At 30.8% G+C, this 25,047-nt stretch overlaps 14 non-coding genes across 14 annotated transcripts; all 14 read left to right on the plus strand.

Moving 5' to 3' along the window:
• Positions 1 to 166: 166 nt before the first annotated feature.
• Positions 167 to 239, plus strand: TRNAR-UCG (transfer RNA arginine (anticodon UCG)). The gene has a single exon. It is a non-coding gene; the product is annotated as a tRNA-Arg (tRNA).
• A 1,844-nt stretch (positions 240 to 2,083) lies between these two features.
• TRNAR-UCG (transfer RNA arginine (anticodon UCG)) lies at positions 2,084 to 2,156 on the plus strand. The gene has a single exon. It is a non-coding gene; the product is annotated as a tRNA-Arg (tRNA).
• An 885-nt stretch (positions 2,157 to 3,041) lies between these two features.
• On the plus strand, positions 3,042 to 3,114 carry TRNAR-UCG (transfer RNA arginine (anticodon UCG)). The gene has a single exon. It is a non-coding gene; the product is annotated as a tRNA-Arg (tRNA).
• Positions 3,115 to 4,958: 1,844 nt separating this feature from the next.
• Positions 4,959 to 5,031, plus strand: TRNAR-UCG (transfer RNA arginine (anticodon UCG)). Its single transcript has one exon. It is a non-coding gene; the product is annotated as a tRNA-Arg (tRNA).
• A 3,762-nt stretch (positions 5,032 to 8,793) lies between these two features.
• On the plus strand, positions 8,794 to 8,866 carry TRNAR-UCG (transfer RNA arginine (anticodon UCG)). The gene has a single exon. It is a non-coding gene; the product is annotated as a tRNA-Arg (tRNA).
• Positions 8,867 to 10,710: 1,844 nt separating this feature from the next.
• Positions 10,711 to 10,783, plus strand: TRNAR-UCG (transfer RNA arginine (anticodon UCG)). Its single transcript has one exon. It is a non-coding gene; the product is annotated as a tRNA-Arg (tRNA).
• A 1,845-nt stretch (positions 10,784 to 12,628) lies between these two features.
• On the plus strand, positions 12,629 to 12,701 carry TRNAR-UCG (transfer RNA arginine (anticodon UCG)). Its single transcript has one exon. It is a non-coding gene; the product is annotated as a tRNA-Arg (tRNA).
• Positions 12,702 to 15,504: 2,803 nt separating this feature from the next.
• TRNAR-UCG (transfer RNA arginine (anticodon UCG)) lies at positions 15,505 to 15,577 on the plus strand. The gene has a single exon. It is a non-coding gene; the product is annotated as a tRNA-Arg (tRNA).
• A 1,844-nt stretch (positions 15,578 to 17,421) lies between these two features.
• Positions 17,422 to 17,494, plus strand: TRNAR-UCG (transfer RNA arginine (anticodon UCG)). Its single transcript has one exon. It is a non-coding gene; the product is annotated as a tRNA-Arg (tRNA).
• An 886-nt stretch (positions 17,495 to 18,380) lies between these two features.
• TRNAR-UCG (transfer RNA arginine (anticodon UCG)) lies at positions 18,381 to 18,453 on the plus strand. The gene has a single exon. It is a non-coding gene; the product is annotated as a tRNA-Arg (tRNA).
• Positions 18,454 to 20,298: 1,845 nt separating this feature from the next.
• On the plus strand, positions 20,299 to 20,371 carry TRNAR-UCG (transfer RNA arginine (anticodon UCG)). The gene has a single exon. It is a non-coding gene; the product is annotated as a tRNA-Arg (tRNA).
• Positions 20,372 to 21,257: 886 nt separating this feature from the next.
• On the plus strand, positions 21,258 to 21,330 carry TRNAR-UCG (transfer RNA arginine (anticodon UCG)). The gene has a single exon. It is a non-coding gene; the product is annotated as a tRNA-Arg (tRNA).
• A 1,844-nt stretch (positions 21,331 to 23,174) lies between these two features.
• Positions 23,175 to 23,247, plus strand: TRNAR-UCG (transfer RNA arginine (anticodon UCG)). Its single transcript has one exon. It is a non-coding gene; the product is annotated as a tRNA-Arg (tRNA).
• Positions 23,248 to 24,133: 886 nt separating this feature from the next.
• On the plus strand, positions 24,134 to 24,206 carry TRNAR-UCG (transfer RNA arginine (anticodon UCG)). The gene has a single exon. It is a non-coding gene; the product is annotated as a tRNA-Arg (tRNA).
• Positions 24,207 to 25,047: the final 841 nt, after the last annotated feature.

Below are 25,047 nucleotides of genomic sequence, written 5' to 3' on the forward strand. Positions count from 1 at the left end.
CAATGTTCACTCAACATAAATCACTAAAATATGTTGGATTTCATTTTGTAATTCATAAGCAAGTTTTTCCAAAACATAAATCTAGAAAAAACTTCTAAATTTTGAATGTTATACTTAAGGTTACTATTACCACACCTTCCACAGGTTCAACAACTTCTATAAAGATGACTGCGTGGCCTAATGGATAAGGCATCTGACTTCGGATCAGAAGATTGAGGGTTCGAGTCCCTTCGTGGTCGAGTCTTTCATTTTGTCACAATTTGAAATCTTCAAACTCTGCATGAATTCAATGGATGACAATGTTGTAAAGAATGTACATTTCTAAATGTAATTCCCATAGGAAAATAAATACAACATAAACAATGATGTGCATGATGTACACATAGTTATAGTTTTTTTAGGTTTTTGGTGCATAGTAAAAGGTATCCTTTTGGAAAAGGTAAGTATTTACCTGTTAACTTGTTCAATTTTGGTAATCTGTGTTGGAAAAAAATCTTTGACCAAATTGATACAATAAAGGATATTGCATATCTGCATATAAAAATTATATCTCACATGTTTAAAATGAATCATTGAAATCCGAACATCCATAGTCCAATGAGAAATTGCTATAAAGCCTACATCCCTAATATTTTCATAAAACTTAAAAAACCTTTAGGAAAATGTAAGTGTTTACCTGTTAACTTGTTTGATTTTGGTAATCTGTGTTGCAAAGCAGTTCTTTGACCAAATTGATACTATAATGGTTATTTGCATATCTGCATATAAAAAATACATCTCACATGTTTAGAAGGAATCAGTGAAATCAGAACACCCATAGTTCAATGAGAAATTGCTCTAATGCCTACATCCCTAATCTTTGTATAAAACTTTATAGCATGCCTATAGAAAAGTTAAGTTATTTATCAGCTAAGTTAAGGATTTTACAAAATCTAGGCTATGTGAAAGGTATACTTTGTAATGTTCACTCAACATAAATCACTAAAATATGTTGGATTTCATTTTGTAATTCATATGCAAGTTTTTCCAAAACATACCTCTAGAAAAAGCTTCTAAATTTTGAATGTTATACTTGAGGTTACTATTACCACACCTTCCACAGGTTCGACAATTTCGACATAGATGACAGCGTGGCATAATGGATGAGGCATCTGACTTCTGATCAGAAGATTGAGGGTTTGTGTCCCTTCATGGTCAAGTCATTCTTTTTGTCACTATTTGAAATCTTCAAACTCTGCATGAATTCAATGGATGACAATGTTGTACAGAATGTACATTTCTAAATGTAATTCCCATAGGAAAATAAATACAACATAAACAATGATGTGCATGATGTACACATAGTTATAGGTTTTTTAGGTTTTTGGTGCATAGTAAAAGGTATCGTTTTGGAAAATGTAAGTATTTACCTGTTAACTTGTTCAATTTTGGTAATCTGTGTTGGAAAAAAATCTTTGACCAAATTGATACAATAAAGGATATTTGCAAATCTGCATATAAAAATTATATCTCACATGTTTAAAATGAATCATTGAAATCCGAACATCCATAGTCCAATGAGAAATTGCTATAAAGCCTACATCCCTAATATTTTCATAATTCTTAAAAAACCTTTAGGAAAAAGTCAGTGTTTACCTGTTAACTTGTTTGATTTTGGTAATCTGTGTTGCAAAGCAATTCTTTGACCAAATTGATACTATAATGGTTATTTGCATATCTGCATATAAAAAATACATCTCACATGTTTAGAAGGAATCAGTGAAATCAGAACAGCCATAGCTCAATGAGAAATTGCTCTAATGCCTACATCCCTAATCTTTTTATAAAACTTTATAGCATGCCTATAGAAAAGTTAAGTTATTTCTCAGCTAAGTTAAGGATTTTACAAAATCTAGGCTATGTGAAAGGTATACTTTGTAATGTTCACTCAACATAAATCACTAAAATATGTTGGATTTCATTTTGTAATTCATATGCAAGTTTTTCCAAAACATATATCTAGAAAAAACTTCTAAATTTTGAATGTTATACTTGAGGTTACTTTTACCACACCTTCCACAGGTTCGACAACTTCTATAAAGATGACCGCGTGGCCTAATGGATAAGGCGTCTGACTTCGGATCAGAAGATTGAGGGTTTGATTCCCTTCGTGGTCGAGTCTTTCATTTTGTCACAATTTGAAATCTTCAAACTCTGCATGAATTCAATGGATGACAATGTTGTAAAGAATGTACATTTCTAAATGTAATTCCCATAGGAAAATAAATACAACATAAACAATGATGTGCATGATGTACACATAGTTATAGTTTTTTTAGGTTTTTGGTGCATAGTAAAAGGTATCCTTTTGGAAAAGGTAAGTATTTACCTGTTAACTTGTTCAATTTTGGTAATCTGTGTTGGAATAAAATCTTTGACCAAATTGATACAATAAAGGATATTACATATCTGCATATAAAAATTATATCTCACATGTTTAAAATGAATCATTGAAATCCAAACATCCATAGTCCAATGAGAAATTGCTATAAAGCCTACATCCCTAATATTTTCATAAAACTTAAAAAACCTTTAGGAAAATGTCAGTGTTTACCTGTTAACTTGTTTGATTTTGGTAATCTGTGTTGCAAAACAATTCTTTGACCAAATTGATACTATAATGGTTATTTGCATATCTGCATATAAAAAATACATCTCACATGTTTAGAAGGAATCAGTGAAATCAGAACATCCATAGCTCAATGAGAAATTGCTCTTATGCCTACATCCCTAATCTTTTTATAAAACTTTATAGCATGCCTATAGAAAAGTTAAGTTATTTCTCAGCTAAGTTAAGGATTTTACAAAATCTAGGCTATGTGAAAGGTATACTTTGCAATGTTCACTCAACATAAATCACTAAAATATGTTGGATTTCATTTTGTAATTCATAAGCAAGTTTTTCCAAAACATATATCTAGAAAAAACTTCTAAATTTTGAATGTTATACTTAAGGTTACTATTACCACACCTTCCACAGGTTCAACAACTTCTATAAAGATGACTGCGTGGCCTAATGGATAAGGCATCTGACTTCGGATCAGAAGATTGAGGGTTCGAGTCCCTTCGTGGTCGAGTCTTTCATTTTGTCACAATTTGAAATCTTCAAACTCTGCATGAATTCAATGGATGACAATGTTGTAAAGAATGTACATTTCTAAATGTAATTCCCATAGGAAAATAAATACAACATAAACAATGATGTGCATGATGTACACATAGTTATAGTTTTTTTAGGTTTTTGGTGCATAGTAAAAGGTATCCTTTTGGAAAAGGTAAGTATTTACCTGTTAACTTGTTCAATTTTGGTAATCTGTGTTGGAAAAAAATCTTTGACCAAATTGATACAATAAAGGATATTGCATATCTGCATATAAAAATTATATCTCACATGTTTAAAATGAATCATTGAAATCCGAACATCCATAGTCCAATGAGAAATTGCTATAAAGCCTACATCCCTAATATTTTCATAAAACTTAAAAAACCTTTAGGAAAATGTCAGTGTTTACCTGTTAACTTGTTTGATTTTGGTAATCTGTGTTGCAAAGCAGTTCTTTGACCAAATTGATACTATAATGGTTATTTGCATATCTGCATATAAAAAATACATCTCACATGTTTAGAAGGAATCAGTGAAATCAGAACACCCATAGTTCAATGAGAAATTGCTCTAATGCCTACATCCCTAATCTTTGTATAAAACTTTATAGCATGCCTATAGAAAAGTTAAGTTATTTCTCAGCTAAGTTAAGGATTTTACAAAATCTAGGCTATGTGAAAGGTATACTTTGTAATGTTCACTCAACATAAATCACTAAAATATGTTGGATTTCATTATGTAATTCATATGCAAGTTTTTCCAAAACATACCTCTAGAAAAAGCTTCTAAATTTTGAATGTTATACTTGAGGTTACTATTACCACACCTTCCACAGGTTCGACAATTTCGACATAGATGACAGCGTGGCATAATGGATGAGGCATCTGACTTCTGATCAGAAGATTGAGGGTTTGTGTCCCTTCATGGTCAAGTCATTCTTTTTGTCACTATTTGAAATCTTCAAACTCTGCATGAATTCAATGGATGACAATGTTGTACAGAATGTACATTTCTAAATGTAATTCCCATAGGAAAATAAATACAACATAAACAATGATGTGCATGATGTACACATAGTTATAGGTTTTTTAGGTTTTTGGTGCATAGTAAAAGGTATCGTTTTGGAAAATGTAAGTATTTACCTGTTAACTTGTTCAATTTTGGTAATCTGTGTTGGAAAAAAATCTTTGACCAAATTGATACAATAAAGGATATTTGCAAATCTGCATATAAAAATTATATCTCACATGTTTAAAATGAATCATTGAAATCCGAACATCCATAGTCCAATGAGAAATTGCTATAAAGCCTACATCCCTAATATTTTCATAATTCTTAAAAAACCTTTAGGAAAAAGTCAGTGTTTACCTGTTAACTTGTTTGATTTTGGTAATCTGTGTTGCAAAGCAATTCTTTGACCAAATTGATACTATAATGGTTATTTGCATATCTGCATATAAAAAATACATCTCACATGTTTAGAAGGAATCAGTGAAATCAGAACAGCCATAGCTCAATGAGAAATTGCTCTAATGCCTACATCCCTAATCTTTTTATAAAACTTTATAGCATGCCTATAGAAAAGTTAAGTTATTTCTCAGCTAAGTTAAGGATTTTACAAAATCTAGGCTATGTGAAAGGTATACTTTGTAATGTTCACTCAACATAAATCACTAAAATATGTTGGATTTCATTTTGTAATTCATATGCAAGTTTTTCCAAAACATATATCTAGAAAAAACTTCTAAATTTTGAATGTTATACTTGAGGTTACTTTTACCACACCTTCCACAGGTTCAACAACTTCTATAAAGATGACCGCGTGGCCTAATGGATAAGGCGTCTGACTTCGGATCAGAAGATTGAGGGTTTGAGTCCCTTCGTGGTCGAGTCTTTCATTTTGTCACAATTTGAAATCTTCAAACTCTGCATGAATTCAATGGATGACAATGTTGTAAAGAATGTACATTTCTAAATGTAATTCCCATAGGAAAATAAATACAACATAAACAATGATGTGCATGATGTACACATAGTTATAGTTTTTTTAGGTTTTTGGTGCATAGTAAAAGGTATCCTTTTGGAAAAGGTAAGTATTTACCTGTTAACTTGTTCAATTTTGGTAATCTGTGTTGGAATAAAATCTTTGACCAAATTGATACAATAAAGGATATTACATATCTGCATATAAAAATTATATCTCACATGTTTAAAATGAATCATTGAAATCCGAACATCCATAGTCCAATGAGAAATTGCTATTAAGCCTATATCCCTAATATTTTCATAAAACTTAAAAAACCTTTAGGAAAATGTCAGTGTTTATCTGTTAACTTGTTTGATTTTGGTAATCTGTGTTGCAAAGCAATTCATTGACCAAATTGATACTATAATGGTTATTTGCATATCTGCATATAAAAAATACATCTCACATGTTTAGAAGGAATCAGTGAAATCAGAACAGCCATAGCTCAATGAGAAATTGCTCTAATGCCTACATCCCTAAATCTTTTTATAAAACTTTATAGCATGCCTATAGAATAGTTAAGTTATTTCTCAGCTAAGTTAAGGATTTTACAAAATCTAGGCTATGTGAAAGGTATACTTTGTAATGTTCACTCAACATAAATCACTAAAATATGTTGGATTTCATTTTGTAATTCATATGCAAGTTTTTCCAAAACATATATCTAGAAAAAACTTCTAAATTTTGAATGTTATACTTGAGGTTACTTTTACCACACCTTCCACAGGTTCGACAACTTCTATAAAGATGACCGCGTGGCCTAATGGATAAGGCGTCTGACTTCGGATCAGAAGATTGAGGGGTCGAGTCCCTTCGTGTTCGAGTCTTTCATTTTGTCACAATTTGCAATCTTCAAACTCTGCATGAATTCAATGGATGACCATGTTGTAAAGAATGTACATTTCTAAATGTAATTCCCATAGGAAAATAAATACAACATAAACAATGATGTGCATGATGTACACATAGTTATAGTTTTTTTAGGTTTTTGGTGCATAGTAAAAGGTATCCTTTTGGAAAAGGTAAGTATTTACCTGTTAACTTGTTCAATTTTGGTAATCTGTGTTGGAAAAAAATCTTTGACCAAATTGATACAATAAAGGATATTACATATCTGCATATAAAAATTATTTCTCACATGTTTAAAATGAATCATTGAAATCCGAACATCCATAGTCCAATGAGAAATTGCTATAAAGCCTACATCCCTAATATTTTCATAAAACTTAAAAAACCTTTAGGAAAATGTCAGTGTTTACCTGTTAACTTGTTTGATTTTGGTAATCTGTGTTGCAAAGCAATTCATTGACCAAATTGATACTATAATGGTTATTTGCATATCTGCATATAAAAAATACATCTCACATGTTTAGAAGGAATCAGTGAAATCAGAACAGCCATAGCTCAATGAGAAATTGCTCTAATGCCTACATCCCTAAATCTTTTTATAAAACTTTATAGCATGCCTATAGAAAAGTTAAGTTATTTCTCAGCTAAATTAAGGATTTTACAAAATCTAGGCTATGTGAAAGGTATACTTTGTAATGTTCACTCAACATAAATCACTAAAATATGTTGGATTTCATTTTGTAATTCATATGCAAGTTTTTCCAAAACATATATCTAGAAAAAACTTCTAAATTTTGAATGTTATACTTGAGGTTACTTTTACCACACCTTCCACAGGTTCGACAACTTCTATATAGATGACCGCATGGCCTAATGGATAAGGCGTCTGACTTCGGATCTGAAGATTGAGGGTTTGAGTCCCTTCGTGGTCGAGTCTTTCATTTTGTCACAATTTGAAATCTTCAAACTCTGCATGAATTCAATGGATGACAATGTTGTAAAGAATGTACATTTCTAAATGTAATTCCCATAGGAAAATAAATACAACATAAACAATGATGTGCATGATGTACACATAGTTATAGTTTTTTTAGGTTTTTGGTGCATAGTAAAAGGTATCCTTTTGGAAAAGGTAAGTATTTACCTGTTAACTTGTTCAATTTTGGTAATCTGTGTTGGAAAAAAATCTTTGACCAAATTGATACAATAAAGGATATTGCATATCTGCATATAAAAATTATATCTCACATGTTTAAAATGAATCATTGAAATCCGAACATCCATAGTCCAATGAGAAATTGCTATAAAGCCTACATCCCTAATATTTTCATAAAACTTAAAAAACCTTTAGGAAAATGTAAGTGTTTACCTGTTAACTTGTTTGATTTTGGTAATCTGTGTTGCAAAGCAGTTCTTTGACCAAATTGATACTATAATGGTTATTTGCATATCTGCATATAAAAAATACATCTCACATGTTTAGAAGGAATCAATGAAATCAGAACACCCATAGTTCAATGAGAAATTGCTCTAATGCCTACATCCCTAATCTTTTTATAAAACTTTATAGCATGCCTATAGAAAAGTTAAGTTATTTCTCAGCTAAGTTAAGGATTTTACAAAATCTAGGCTATGTGAAAGGTATACTTTGTAATGTTCACTCAACATAAATCACTAAAATATGTTGGATTTCATTTTGTAATTCATATGCAAGTTTTTCCAAAACATACCTCTAGAAAAAGCTTCTAAATTTTGAATGTTATACTTGAGGTTACTATTACCACACCTTCCACAGGTTTGACAATTTCAAAATAGATGACAGCGTGGCATAATGGATGAGGCGTCTGACTTCTGATCAGAAGATTGAGGGTTCGTGTCACTTCGTGGTCAAGTCATTCTTTTTGTCACTATTTGAAATCTTCAAACTCTGCATGAATTCAATGGATGACAATGTTTTAAAGAATGTACATTTCTAAATGTAATTCCCATAGGAAAATAAATACAACGTAAACAATGATGTGCATGATGTACACATAGTTATAGGTTTTTTAGGTTTTTGGTGCATAGTAAAAGGTATCCTTTTGGAAAATGTAAGTATTTACCTGTTAACTTGTTCAATTTTGGTAATCTGTGTTGGAAAAACATCTTTGACCAAATTGATACAATAAAGGATATTTGCATATCTGCATATAAAAATTATATCTCACATGTTTAAAATGAATCATTGAAATCCAAACATCCATAGTCCAATGAGAAATTGCTATAAAGCCTACATCCCTAATATTTTCATAAAACTTAAAAAACCTTTAGGAAAATGTCAGTGTTTACCTGTTAACTTGTTTGATTTTGGTAATCTGTGTTGCAAAACAATTCTTTGACCAAATTGATACTATAATGGTTATTTGCATATCTGCATATAAAAAATACATCTCACATGTTTAGAAGGAATCAGTGAAATCAGAACATCCATAGCTCAATGAGAAATTGCTCTTATGCCTACATCCCTAATCTTTTTATAAAACTTTATAGCATGCCTATAGAAAAGTTAAGTTATTTCTCAGCTAAGTTAAGGATTTTACAAAATCTAGGCTATGTGAAAGGTATACTTTGCAATGTTCACTCAACATAAATCACTAAAATATGTTGGATTTCATTTTGTAATTCATAAGCAAGTTTTTCCAAAACATATATCTAGAAAAAACTTCTAAATTTTGAATGTTATACTTAAGGTTACTATTACCACACCTTCCACAGGTTCAACAACTTCTATAAAGATGACTGCGTGGCCTAATGGATAAGGCATCTGACTTCGGATCAGAAGATTGAGGGTTCGAGTCCCTTCGTGGTCGAGTCTTTCATTTTGTCACAATTTGAAATCTTCAAACTCTGCATGAATTCAATGGATGACAATGTTGTAAAGAATGTACATTTCTAAATGTAATTCCCATAGGAAAATAAATACAACATAAACAATGATGTGCATGATGTACACATAGTTATAGTTTTTTTAGGTTTTTGGTGCATAGTAAAAGGTATCCTTTTGGAAAAGGTAAGTATTTACCTGTTAACTTGTTCAATTTTGGTAATCTGTGTTGGAAAAAAATCTTTGACCAAATTGATACAATAAAGGATATTGCATATCTGCATATAAAAATTATATCTCACATGTTTAAAATGAATCATTGAAATCCGAACATCCATAGTCCAATGAGAAATTGCTATAAAGCCTACATCCCTAATATTTTCATAAAACTTAAAAAACCTTTAGGAAAATGTAAGTGTTTACCTGTTAACTTGTTTGATTTTGGTAATCTGTGTTGCAAAGCAGTTCTTTGACCAAATTGATACTATAATGGTTATTTGCATATCTGCATATAAAAAATACATCTCACATGTTTAGAAGGAATCAGTGAAATCAGAACACCCATAGTTCAATGAGAAATTGCTCTAATGCCTACATCCCTAATCTTTGTATAAAACTTTATAGCATGCCTATAGAAAAGTTAAGTTATTTCTCAGCTAAGTTAAGGATTTTACAAAATCTAGGCTATGTGAAAGGTATACTTTGTAATGTTCACTCAACATAAATCACTAAAATATGTTGGATTTCATTTTGTAATTCATATGCAAGTTTTTCCAAAACATACCTCTAGAAAAAGCTTCTAAATTTTGAATGTTATACTTGAGGTTACTATTACCACACCTTCCACAGGTTCGACAATTTCGACATAGATGACAGCGTGGCATAATGGATGAGGCATCTGACTTCTGATCAGAAGATTGAGGGTTTGTGTCCCTTCATGGTCAAGTCATTCTTTTTGTCACTATTTGAAATCTTCAAACTCTGCATGAATTCAATGGATGACAATGTTGTACAGAATGTACATTTCTAAATGTAATTCCCATAGGAAAATAAATACAACATAAACAATGATGTGCATGATGTACACATAGTTATAGGTTTTTTAGGTTTTTGGTGCATAGTAAAAGGTATCGTTTTGGAAAATGTAAGTATTTACCTGTTAACTTGTTCAATTTTGGTAATCTGTGTTGGAAAAAAATCTTTGACCAAATTGATACAATAAAGGATATTTGCAAATCTGCATATAAAAATTATATCTCACATGTTTAAAATGAATCATTGAAATCCGAACATCCATAGTCCAATGAGAAATTGCTATAAAGCCTACATCCCTAATATTTTCATAATTCTTAAAAAACCTTTAGGAAAAAGTCAGTGTTTACCTGTTAACTTGTTTGATTTTGGTAATCTGTGTTGCAAAGCAATTCTTTGACCAAATTGATACTATAATGGTTATTTGCATATCTGCATATAAAAAATACATCTCACATGTTTAGAAGGAATCAGTGAAATCAGAACAGCCATAGCTCAATGAGAAATTGCTCTAATGCCTACATCCCTAATCTTTTTATAAAACTTTATAGCATGCCTATAGAAAAGTTAAGTTATTTCTCAGCTAAGTTAAGGATTTTACAAAATCTAGGCTATGTGAAAGGTATACTTTGTAATGTTCACTCAACATAAATCACTAAAATATGTTGGATTTCATTTTGTAATTCATATGCAAGTTTTTCCAAAACATATATCTAGAAAAAACTTCTAAATTTTGAATGTTATACTTGAGGTTACTTTTACCACACCTTCCACAGGTTCGACAACTTCTATAAAGATGACCGCGTGGCCTAATGGATAAGGCGTCTGACTTCGGATCAGAAGATTGAGGGTTTGAGTCCCTTCGTGGTCGAGTCTTTCATTTTGTCACAATTTGAAATCTTCAAACTCTGCATGAATTCAATGGATGACAATGTTGTAAAGAATGTACATTTCTAAATGTAATTCCCATAGGAAAATAAATACAACATAAACAATGATGTGCATGATGTACACATAGTTATAGTTTTTTTAGGTATTTGGTGCATAGTAAAAGGTATCCTTTTGGAAAAGGTAAGTATTTACCTGTTAACTTGTTCAATTTTGGTAATCTGTGTTGGAAAAAAATCTTTGACCAAATTGATACAATAAAGGATATTTGCAAATCTGCATATAAAAATTATATCTCACATGTTTAAAATGAATCATTGAAATCCGAACATCCATAGTCCAATGAGAAATTGCTATAAAGCCTACATCCCTAATATTTTCATAATTCTTAAAAAACCTTTAGGAAAAAGTCAGTGTTTACCTGTTAACTTGTTTGATTTTGGTAATCTGTGTTGCAAAGCAATTCTTTGACCAAATTGATACTATAATGGTTATTTGCATATCTGCATATAAAAAATACATCTCACATGTTTAGAAGGAATCAGTGAAATCAGAACAGCCATAGTTCAATGAGAAATTGCTCTAATGCCTACATCCCTAATCTTTTTATAAAACTTTATAGCATGCCTATAGAAAAGTTAAGTTATTTCTCAGCTAAGTTAAGGATTTTACAAAATCTAGGCTATGTGAAAGGTATACTTTGTAATGTTCACTCAACATAAACCACTAAAATATGTTGGATTTCATTTTGTAATTCATATGCAAGTTTTTCCAAAACATACCTCTAGAAAAAGCTTCTAAATTTTGAATGTTATACTTGAGGTTACTATTACCACACCTTCCACAGGTTTGACAATTTCAACATAGATGACAGCGTGGCATAATGGATGAGGCGTCTGACTTCTGATCAGAAGATTGAGGGTTCGTGTCACTTCGTGGTCAAGTCATTCTTTTTGTCACTATTTGAAATCTTCAAACTCTGCATGAATTCAATGGATGACAATGTTTTAAAGAATGTACATTTCTAAATGTAATTCCCATAGGAAAATAAATACAATGTAAACAATGATGTGCATGATGTACACATAGTTATAGGTTTTTTAGGTTTTTGGTGCATAGTAAAAGGTATCCTTTTGGAAAATGTAAGTATTTACCTGTTAACTTGTTCAATTTTGGTAATCTGTGTTGGAAAAAAATCTTTGACCAAATTGATACAATAAAGGATATTTGCATATCTGCATATAAAAATTATATCTCACATGTTTAAAATGAATCATTGAAATCCAAACATCCATAGTCCAATGAGAAATTGCTATAAAGCCTACATCCCTAATATTTTCATAAAACTTAAAAAACCTTTAGGAAAATGTCAGTGTTTACCTGTTAACTTGTTTGATTTTGGTAATCTGTGTTGCAAAACAATTCTTTGACCAAATTGATACTATAATGGTTATTTGCATATCTGCATATAAAAAATACATCTCACATGTTTAGAAGGAATCAGTGAAATCAGAACATCCATAGCTCAATGAGAAATTGCTCTTATGCCTACATCCCTAATCTTTTTATAAAACTTTATAGCATGCCTATAGAAAAGTTAAGTTATTTCTCAGCTAAGTTAAGGATTTTACAAAATCTTGGCTATGTGAAAGGTATACTTTGCAATGTTCACTCAACATAAATCACTAAAATATGTTGGATTTCATTTTGTAATTCATAAGCAAGTTTTTCCAAAACATATATCTAGAAAAAACTTCTAAATTTTGAATGTTATACTTAAGGTTACTATTACCACACCTTCCACAGGTTCAACAACTTCTATAAAGATGACTGCGTGGCCTAATGGATAAGGCGTCTGACTTCGGATCAGAAGATTGAGGGTTCGAGTCCCTTCGTGGTCGAGTCTTTCATTTTGTCACAATTTGAAATCTTCAAACTCTGCATGAATTCAATGGATGACAATGTTGTAAAGAATGTACATTTCTAAATGTAATTCCCATAGGAAAATAAATACAACATAAACAATGATGTGCATGATGTACACATAGTTATAGTTTTTTTAGGTTTTTGGTGCATAGTAAAAGGTATCCTTTTGGAAAAGGTAAGTATTTACCTGTTAACTTGTTCAATTTTGGTAATCTGTGTTGGAAAAAAATCTTTGACCAAATTGATACAATAAAGGATATTGCATATCTGCATATAAAAATTATATCTCACATGTTTAAAATGAATCATTGAAATCCGAACATCCATAGTCCAATGCGAAATTGCTATAAAGCCTACATCCCTAATATTTTCATAAAACTTAAAAAACCTTTAGGAAAATGTAAGTGTTTACCTGTTAACTTGTTTGATTTTGGTAATCTGTGTTGCAAAGCAGTTCTTTGACCAAATTGATACTATAATGGTTATTTGCATATCTGCATATAAAAAATACATCTCACATGTTTAGAAGGAATCAGTGAAATCAGAACACCCATAGTTCAATGAGAAATTGCTCTAATGCCTACATCCCTAATCTTTTTATAAAACTTTATAGCATGCCTATAGAAAAGTTAAGTTATTTCTCAGCTAAGTTAAGGATTTTACAAAATCTAGGCTATGTGAAAGGTATACTTTGTAATGTTCACTCAACATAAATCACTAAAATATGTTGGATTTCATTTTGTAATTCATATGCAAGTTTTTCCAAAACATACCTCTAGAAAAAGCTTCTAAATTTTGAATGTTATACTTGAGGTTACTATTACCACACCTTCCACAGGTTCGACAATTTCGACATAGATGACAGCGTGGCATAATGGATGAGGCATCTGACTTCTGATCAGAAGATTGAGGGTTTGTGTCCCTTCATGGTCAAGTCATTCTTTTTGTCACTATTTGAAATCTTCAAACTCTGCATGAATTCAATGGATGACAATGTTGTACAGAATGTACATTTCTAAATGTAATTCCCATAGGAAAATAAATACAACATAAACAATGATGTGCATGATGTACACATAGTTATAGTTTTTTTAGGTATTTGGTGCATAGTAAAAGGTATCCTTTTGGAAAAGGTAAGTATTTACCTGTTAACTTGTTCAATTTTGGTAATCTGTGTTGGAAAAAAATCTTTGACCAAATTGATACAATAAAGGATATTTGCAAATCTGCATATAAAAATTATATCTCACATGTTTAAAATGAATCATTGAAATCCGAACATCCATAGTCCAATGAGAAATTGCTATAAAGCCTACATCCCTAATATTTTCATAATTCTTAAAAAACCTTTAGGAAAAAGTCAGTGTTTACCTGTTAACTTGTTTGATTTTGGTAATCTGTGTTGCAAAGCAATTCTTTGACCAAATTGATACTATAATGGTTATTTGCATATCTGCATATAAAAAATACATCTCACATGTTTAGAAGGAATCAGTGAAATCAGAACAGCCATAGTTCAATGAGAAATTGCTCTAATGCCTACATCCCTAATCTTTTTATAAAACTTTATAGCATGCCTATAGAAAAGTTAAGTTATTTCTCAGCTAAGTTAAGGATTTTACAAAATCTAGGCTATGTGAAAGGTATACTTTGTAATGTTCACTCAACATAAACCACTAAAATATGTTGGATTTCATTTTGTAATTCATATGCAAGTTTTTCCAAAACATACCTCTAGAAAAAGCTTCTAAATTTTGAATGTTATACTTGAGGTTACTATTACCACACCTTCCACAGGTTTGACAATTTCAACATAGATGACAGCGTGGCATAATGGATGAGGCGTCTGACTTCTGATCAGAAGATTGAGGGTTCGTGTCACTTCGTGGTCAAGTCATTCTTTTTGTCACTATTTGAAATCTTCAAACTCTGCATGAATTCAATGGATGACAATGTTTTAAAGAATGTACATTTCTAAATGTAATTCCCATAGGAAAATAAATACAACGTAAACAATGATGTGCATGATGTACACATAGTTATAGGTTTTTTAGGTTTTTGGTGCATAGTAAAAGGTATCCTTTTGGAAAATGTAAGTATTTACCTGTTAACTTGTTCAATTTTGGTAATCTGTGTTGGAAAAAAATCTTTGACCAAATTGATACAATAAAGGATATTTGCATATCTGCATATAAAAATTATATCTCACATGTTTAAAATGAATCATTGAAATCCAAACATCCATAGTCCAATGAGAAATTGCTATAAAGCCTACATCCCTAATATTTTCATAAAACTTAAAAAACCTTTAGGAAAATGTCAGTGTTTACCTGTTAACTTGTTTGATTTTGGTAATCTGTGTTGCAAAACAATTCTTTGACCAAATTGATACTATAATGGTTATTTGCATATCTGCATATAAAAAATACATCTCACATGTTTAGAAGGAATCAGTGAAATCAGAACATCCATAGCTCAATGAGAAATTGCTCTTATGCCTACATCCCTAATCTTTTTATAAAACTTTATAGCATGCCTATAGAAAAGTTAAGTTATTTCTCAGCTAAGTTAAGGATTTTACAAAATCTTGGCTATGTGAAAGGTATACTTTGCAATGTTCACTCAACATAAATCACTAAAATATGTTGGATTTCATTTTGTAATTCATAAGCAAGTTTTTCCAAAACATATATCTAGAAAAAACTTCTAAATTTTGAATGTTATACTTAAGGTTACTATTACCACACCTTCCACAGGTTCAACAACTTCTATAAAGATGACTGCGTGGCCTAATGGATAAGGTGTCTGACTTCGGATCAGAAGATTGAGGGTTCGAGTCCCTTCGTGGTCGAGTCTTTCATTTTGTCACAATTTGAAATCTTCAAACTCTGCATGAATTCAATGGATGACAATGTTGTAAAGAATGTACATTTCTAAATGTAATTCCCATAGGAAAATAAATACAACATAAACAATGATGTGCATGATGTACACATAGTTATAGTTTTTTTAGGTTTTTGGTGCATAGTAAAAGGTATCCTTTTGGAAAAGATAAGTATTTACCTGTTAACTTGTTCAATTTTGGTAATCTGTGTTGGAAAAAAATCTTTAACCAAATTGATACAATAAAGGATATTGCATATCTGCATATAAAAATTATATCTCACATGTTTAAAATGAATCATTGAAATCCGAACATCCATAGTCCAATGCGAAATTGCTATAAAGCCTACATCCCTAATATTTTCATAAAACTTAAAAAACCTTTAGGAAAATGTAAGTGTTTACCTGTTAACTTGTTTGATTTTGGTAATCTGTGTTGCAAAGCAGTTCTTTGACCAAATTGATACTATAATGGTTATTTGCATATCTGCATATAAAAAATACATCTCACATGTTTAGAAGGAATCAGTGAAATCAGAACACCCATAGTTCAATGAGAAATTGCTCTAATGCCTACATCCCTAATCTTTTTATAAAACTTTATAGCATGCCTATAGAAAAGTTAAGTTATTTCTCAGCTAAGTTAAGGATTTTACAAAATCTAGGCTATGTGAAAGGTATACTTTGTAATGTTCACTCAACATAAATCACTAAAATATGTTGGATTTCATTTTGTAATTCATATGCAAGTTTTTCCAAAACATACCTCTAGAAAAAGCTTCTAAATTTTGAATGTTATACTTGAGGTTACTATTACCACACCTTCCACAGGTTCGACAATTTCGACATAGATGACAGCGTGGCATAATGGATGAGGCATCTGACTTCTGATCAGAAGATTGAGGGTTTGTGTCCCTTCATGGTCAAGTCATTCTTTTTGTCACTATTTGAAATCTTCAAACTCTGCATGAATTCAATGGATGACAATGTTGTACAGAATGTACATTTCTAAATGTAATTCCCATAGGAAAATAAATACAACATAAACAATGATGTGCATGATGTACACATAGTTATAGGTTTTTTAGGTTTTTGGTGCATAGTAAAAGGTATCGTTTTGGAAAATGTAAGTATTTACCTGTTAACTTGTTCAATTTTGGTAATCTGTGTTGGAAAAAAACCTTTGACCAAATTGATACAATAAAGGATATTTGCAAATCTGCATATAAAAATTATATCTCACATGTTTAAAATGAATCATTGAAATCCGAACATCCATAGTCCAATGAGAAATTGCTATAAAGCCTACATCCCTAATATTTTCATAATTCTTAAAAAACCTTTAGGAAAAAGTCAGTGTTTACCTGTTAACTTGTTTGATTTTGGTAATCTGTGTTGCAAAGCAATTCTTTGACCAAATTGATACTATAATGGTTATTTGCATATCTGCATATAAAAAATACATCTCACATGTTTTGAAGGAATCAGTGAAATCAGAACAGCCATAGCTCAGTGAGAAATTGCTCTAATGCCTACATCCCTAATCTTTTTATAAAACTTTATAGCATGCCTATAGAAAAGTTAAGTTATTTCTCAGCTAAGTTAAGGATTTTACAAAATCTAGGCTATGTGAAAGGTATACTTTGTAATGTTCACTCAACATAAATCACTAAAATATGTTGGATTTCATTTTGTAATTCATATGCAAGTTTTTCCAAAACATATATCTAGAAAAAACTTCTAAATTTTGAATGTTATACTTGAGGTTACTTTTACCACACCTTCCACAGGTTCGACAACTTCTATAAAGATGACCGCGTGGCCTAATGGATAAGGCGTCTGACTTCGGATCAGAAAATTGAGGGTTTGAGTCCCTTCGTGGTCGAGTCTTTCATTTTGTCACAATTTGAAATCTTCAAACTCTGCATGAATTCAATGGATGACTATGTTGTAAAGAATGTACATTTCTAAATGTAATTCCCATAGGAAAATAAATACAACATAAACAATGATGTGCATGATGTACACATAGTTATAGTTTTTTTAGGTTTTTGGTGCATAGTAAAAGGTATCCTTTTGGAAAAGGTAAGTATTTACCTGTTAAATTGTTCAATTTTGGTAATCTGTGTTGGAAAAAAATCTTTGACCAAATTGATACAATAAAGGATATTTGCAAATCTGCATATAAAAATTATATCTCACATGTTTAAAATGAATCATTGAAATCCGAACATCCATAGTCCAATGAGAAATTGCTATAAAGCCTACATCCCTAATATTTTCATAATTCTTAAAAAACCTTTAGGAAAAAGTCAGTGTTTACCTGTTAACTTGTTTGATTTTGGTAATCTGTGTTGCAAAGCAATTCTTTGACCAAATTGATACTATAATGGTTATTTGCATATCTGCATATAAAAAATACATCTCACATGTTTAGAAGGAATCAGTGAAATCAGAACAGCCATAGCTCAATGAGAAATTGCTCTAATGCCTACATCCCTAATCTTTTTATAAAACTTTATAGCATGCCTATAGAAAAGTTAAGTTATTTCTCAGCTAAGTTAAGGATTTTACAAAATCTAGGCTATGTGAAAGGTATACTTTGTAATGTTCACTCAACATAAATCACTAAAATATGTTGGATTTCATTTTGTAATTCATATGCAAGTTTTTCCAAAACATATATCTAGAAAAAACTTCTAAATTTTGAATGTTATACTTGAGGTTACTTTTACCACACCTTCCACAGGTTCGACAACTTCTATAAAGATGACCGCGTGGCCTAATGGATAAGGCGTCTGACTTCGGATCAGAAGATTGAGGGTTTGAGTCTCTTCGTGGTCGAGTCTTTCATTTTGTCACAATTTGAAATCTTCAAACTCTGCATGAATTCAATGGATGACAATGTTGTAAAGAATGTACATTTCTAAATGTAATTCCCATAGGAAAATAAATACAACATAAACAATGATGTGCATGATGTACACATAGTTATAGTTTTTGTAGGTTTTTGGTGCATAGTAAAAGGTATCCTTTTGGAAAAGGTAAGTATTTACCTGTTAACTTGTTCAATTTTGGTAATCTGTGTTGGAATAAAATCTTTGACCAAATTGATACAATAAAGGATATTACATATCTGCATATAAAAATTATATCTCACATGTTTAAAATGAATCATTGAAATCCGAACATCCATAGTCCAATGAGAAATTGCTATAAAGCCTACATCCCTAATATTTTCATAAAACTTAAAAAACCTTTAGGAAAATGTCAGTGTTTACCTGTTAACTTGTTTGATTTTGGTAATCTGTGTTGCAAAGCAATTCATTGACCAAATTGATACTATAATGGTTATTTGCATATCTGCATATAAAAAATACATCTCACATGTTTAGAAGGAATCAGTGAAATCAGAACAGCCATAGCTCAATGAGAAATTGCTCTAATGCCTACATCCCTAAATCTTTTTATAAAACTTTATAGCATGCCTATAGAAAAGTTAAGTTATTTCTCAGCTAAGTTAAGGATTTTACAAAATCTAGGCTATGTGAAAGGTATACTTTGTAATGTTCACTCAACATAAATCACTAAAATATGTTGGATTTCATTTTGTAATTCATATGCAAGTTTTTCCAAAACATATATCTAGAAAAAACTTCTAAATTTTGAATGTTATACTTGAGGTTACTTTTACCACACCTTCCACAGGTTCGACAATTTCTATAAAGATGACCGCGTGGCCTAATGGATAAGCAGTCTGACTTCGGATCAGAAGATTGAGGGGTCGAGTCCCTTCGTGGTCGAGTCTTTCATTTTGTCACAATTTGAAATCTTCAAACTCTGCATGAATTCAATGGATGACAATGTTGTAAAGAATGTACATTTCTAAATGTAATTCCCATAGGAAAATAAATACAACATAAACAATGATGTGCATGATGTACACATAGTTATAGTTTTTTTAGGTTTTTGGTGCATAGTAAAAGGTATCCTTTTGGAAAAGGTAAGTATTTACCTGTTATCTTGTTCAATTTTGGTAATCTGTGTTGGAAAAAAATCTTTGACCAAATTGATACAATAAAGGATATTACATATCTGCATATAAAAATTATTTCTCACATGTTTAAAATGAATCATTGAAATCGGAACATCCATAGTCCAATGAGAAATTGCTATAAAGCCTACATCCCTAATATTTTCATAAAACTTAAAAAACCTTTAGGAAAATGTCAGTGTTTACCTGTTAACTTGTTTGATTTTGATAATCTGTGTTGCAAAGCAATTCTTTGACCAAATTGATACTATAATGGTTATTTGCATATCTGCATATAAAAAATACATCTCACATGTTTAGAAGGAATCAGTGAAATCAGAACAGCCATAGCTCAATGAGAAATTGCTCTAATGCCTACATCCCTAAATCTTTTTATAAAACTTTATAGCATGCCTATAGAAAAGTTAAGTTATTTCTCAGCTAAGTTAAGGATTTTACAAAATCTAGGCTATGTGAAAGGTATACTTTGTAATGTTCACTCAACATAAATCACTAAAATATGTTGGATTTCATTTTGTAATTCATATGCAAGTTTTTTCAAAACATATATCTAGAAAAAACTTCTAAATTTTGAATGTTATACTTGAGGTTACATTTACCACACCTTCCACAGGTTCGACAACTTCTATAAAGATGACCGCGTGGCCTAATGGATAAGGCGTCTGACTTCGGATCTGAAGATTGAGGGTTTGAGTCCCTTCGTGGTCGAGTCTTTCATTTTGTCATAATTTGAAATCTTCAAACTCTGCATGAATTCAATGGATGACAATGTTGTAAAGAATGTACATTTCTAAATGTAATTCCCATAGGAAAATAAATACAACATAAACAATGATGTGCATGATGTACACATAGTTATAGTTTTTTTAGGTTTTTGGTGCATAGTAAAAGGTATCCTTTTGGAAAAGGTAAGTATTTACCTGTTAACTTGTTCAATTTTGGTAATCTGTGTTGGAAAAAAATCTTTGACCAAATTGATACAATAATGGATATTTGCAAATCTGCATATAAAAATTATATCTCACATGTTTAAAATGAATCATTGAAATCCGAACATCCATAGTCCAATGAGAAATTGCTATAAAGCCTACATCCCTAATATTTTCATAAAACTTAAAAAACCTTTAGGAAAATGTCAGTGTTTACCTGTTAACTTGTTTGATTTTGGTAATCTGTGTTGCAAAACAATTCTTTGACCAAATTGATACTATAATGGTTATTTGCATATCTGCATATAAAAAATACATCTCACATGTTTAGAAGGAATCAGTGAAATCAGAACATCCATAGCTCAATGAGAAATTGCTCTTATGCCTACATCCCTAATCTTTTTATAAAACTTTATAGCATGCCTATAGAAAAGTTAAGTTATTTCTCAGCTAAGTTAAGGATTTTACAAAATCTAGGCTATGTGAAAGGTATACTTTGCAATGTTCACTCAACATAAATCACTAAAATATGTTGGATTTCATTTTGTAATTCATAAGCAAGTTTTTCCAAAACATATATCTAGAAAAAACTTCTAAATTTTGAATGTTATACTTAAGGTTACTATTACCACACCTTCCACAGGTTCAACAACTTCTATAAAGATGACTGCGTGGCCTAATGGATAAGGCGTCTGACTTCGGATCAGAAGATTGAGGGTTCGAGTCCCTTCGTGGTCGAGTCTTTCATTTTGTCACAATTTGAAATCTTCAAACTCTGCATGAATTCAATGGATGACAATGTTGTAAAGAATGTACATTTCTAAATGTAATTCCCATAGGAAAATAAATACAACATAAACAATGATGTGCATGATGTACACATAGTTATAGTTTTTTTAGGTTTTTGGTGCATAGTAAAAGGTATCCTTTTGGAAAAGGTAAGTATTTACCTGTTAACTTGTTCAATTTTGGTAATCTGTGTTGGAAAAAAATCTTTGACCAAATTGATACAATAAAGGATATTGCATATCTGCATATAAAAATTATATCTCACATGTTTAAAATGAATCATTGAAATCCGAACATCCATAGTCCAATGCGAAATTGCTATAAAGCCTACATCCCTAATATTTTCATAAAACTTAAAAAACCTTTAGGAAAATGTAAGTGTTTACCTGTTAACTTGTTTGATTTTGGTAATCTGTGTTGCAAAGCAGTTCTTTGACCAAATTGATACTATAATGGTTATTTGCATATCTGCATATAAAAAATACATCTCACATGTTTAGAAGGAATCAGTGAAATCAGAACACCCATAGTTCAATGAGAAATTGCTCTAATGCCTACATCCCTAATCTTTTTATAAAACTTTATAGCATGCCTATAGAAAAGTTAAGTTATTTCTCAGCTAAGTTAAGGATTTTACAAAATCTAGGCTATGTGAAAGGTATACTTTGTAATGTTCACTCAACATAAATCACTAAAATATGTTGGATTTCATTTTGTAATTCATATGCAAGTTTTTCCAAAACATACCTCTAGAAAAAGCTTCTAAATTTTGAATGTTATACTTGAGGTTACTATTACCACACCTTCCACAGGTTCGACAATTTCGACATAGATGACAGCGTGGCATAATGGATGAGGCATCTGACTTCTGATCAGAAGATTGAGGGTTTGTGTCCCTTCATGGTCAAGTCATTCTTTTTGTCACTATTTGAAATCTTCAAACTCTGCATGAATTCAATGGATGACAATGTTGTACAGAATGTACATTTCTAAATGTAATTCCCATAGGAAAATAAATACAACATAAACAATGATGTGCATGATGTACACATAGTTATAGGTTTTTTAGGTTTTTGGTGCATAGTAAAAGGTATCGTTTTGGAAAATGTAAGTATTTACCTGTTAACTTGTTCAATTTTGGTAATCTGTGTTGGAAAAAAACCTTTGACCAAATTGATACAATAAAGGATATTTGCAAATCTGCATATAAAAATTATATCTCACATGTTTAAAATGAATCATTGAAATCCGAACATCCATAGTCCAATGAGAAATTGCTATAAAGCCTACATCCCTAATATTTTCATAATTCTTAAAAAACCTTTAGGAAAAAGTCAGTGTTTACCTGTTAACTTGTTTGATTTTGGTAATCTGTGTTGCAAAGCAATTCTTTGACCAAATTGATACTATAATGGTTATTTGCATATCTGCATATAAAAAATACATCTCACATGTTTAGAAGGAATCAGTGAAATCAGAACAGCCATAGCTCAGTGAGAAATTGCTCTAATGCCTACATCCCTAATCTTTTTATAAAACTTTATAGCATGCCTATAGAAAAGTTAAGTTATTTCTCAGCTAAGTTAAGGATTTTACAAAATCTAGGCTATGTGAAAGGTATACTTTGTAATGTTCACTCAACATAAATCACTAAAATATGTTGGATTTCATTTTGTAATTCATATGCAAGTTTTTCCAAAACATATATCTAGAAAAAACTTCTAAATTTTGAATGTTATACTTGAGGTTACTTTTACCACACCTTCCACAGGTTCGACAACTTCTATAAAGATGACCGCGTGGCCTAATGGATAAGGCGTCTGACTTCGGATCAGAAAATTGAGGGTTTGAGTCCCTTCGTGGTCGAGTCTTTCATTTTGTCACAATTTGAAATCTTCAAACTCTGCATGAATTCAATGGATGACAATGTTGTAAAGAATGTACATTTCTAAATGTAATTCCCATAGGAAAATAAATACAACATAAACAATGATGTGCATGATGTACACATAGTTATAGTTTTTTTAGGTTTTTGGTGCATAGTAAAAGGTATCCTTTTGGAAAAGGTAAGTATTTACCTGTTAACTTGTTCAATTTTGGTAATCTGTGTTGGAAAAAAATCTTTGACCAAATTGATACAATAAAGGATATTTGCAAATCTGCATATAAAAATTATATCTCACATGTTTAAAATGAATCATTGAAATCCGAACATCCATAGTCCAATGAGAAATTGCTATAAAGCCTACATCCCTAATATTTTCATAATTCTTAAAAAACCTTTAGGAAAAAGTCAGTGTTTACCTGTTAACTTGTTTGATTTTGGTAATCTGTGTTGCAAAGCAATTCTTTGACCAAATTGATACTATAATGGTTATTTGCATATCTGCATATAAAAAATACATCTCACATGTTTAGAAGGAATCAGTGAAATCAGAACAGCCATAGCTCAATGAGAAATTGCTCTAATGCCTACATCCCTAATCTTTTTATAAAACTTTATAGAATGCCTATAGAAAAGTTAAGTTATTTCTCAGCTAAGTTAAGGATTTTACAAAATCTAGGCTATGTGAAAGGTATACTTTGTAATGTTCACTCAACATAAATCACTAAAATATGTTGGATTTCATTTTGTAATTCATATGCAAGTTTTTCCAAAACATATATCTAGAAAAAACTTCTAAATTTTGAATGTTATACTTGAGGTTACTTTTACCACACCTTCCACAGGTTCGACAACTTCTATAAAGATGACCGCGTGGCCTAATGGATAAGGCGTCTGACTTCGGATCAGAAGATTGAGGGTTTGAGTCTCTTCGTGGTCGAGTCTTTCATTTTGTCACAATTTGAAATCTTCAAACTCTGCATGAATTCAATGGATGACAATGTTGTAAAGAATGTACATTTCTAAATGTAATTCCCATAGGAAAATAAATACAACATAAACAATGATGTGCATGATGTACACATAGTTATAGTTTTTTTAGGTTTTTGGTGCATAGTAAAAGGTATCCTTTTGGAAAAGGTAAGTATTTACCTGTTAACTTGTTCAATTTTGGTAATCTGTGTTGGAAAAAAATCTTTGACCAAATTGATACAATAATGGATATTTGCAAATCTGCATATAAAAATTATATCTCACATGTTTAAAATGAATCATTGAAATCCGAACATCCATAGTCCAATGAGAAATTGCTATAAAGCCTACATCCCTTATATTTTCATAAAACTTAAAAAACCTTTAGGAAAATGTCAGTGTTTACCTGTTAACTTGTTTGATTTTGGTAATCTGTGTTGCAAAACAATTCTTTGACCAAATTGATACTATAATGGTTATTTGCATATCTGCATATAAAAAATACATCTCACATGTTTAGAAGGAATCAGTGAAATCAGAACATCCATAGCTCAATGAGAAATTGCTCTTATGCCTACATCCCTAATCTTTTTATAAAACTTTATAGCATGCCTATAGAAAAGTTAAGTTATTTCTCAGCTAAGTTAAGGATTTTACAAAATCTAGGCTATGTGAAAGGTATACTTTGCAATGTTCACTCAACATAAATCACTAAAATATGTTGGATTTCATTTTGTAATTCATAAGCAAGTTTTTCCAAAACATATATCTAGAAAAAACTTCTAAATTTTGAATGTTATACTTAAGGT

The sequence above is a fragment of the Taudactylus pleione genome, unplaced genomic scaffold (genome assembly GCF_031769625.1).
Source record: "Taudactylus pleione unplaced genomic scaffold, aTauple2 ptg000612l, whole genome shotgun sequence".
Classification (NCBI taxonomy): Eukaryota; Metazoa; Chordata; class Amphibia; order Anura; family Myobatrachidae; genus Taudactylus; species Taudactylus pleione.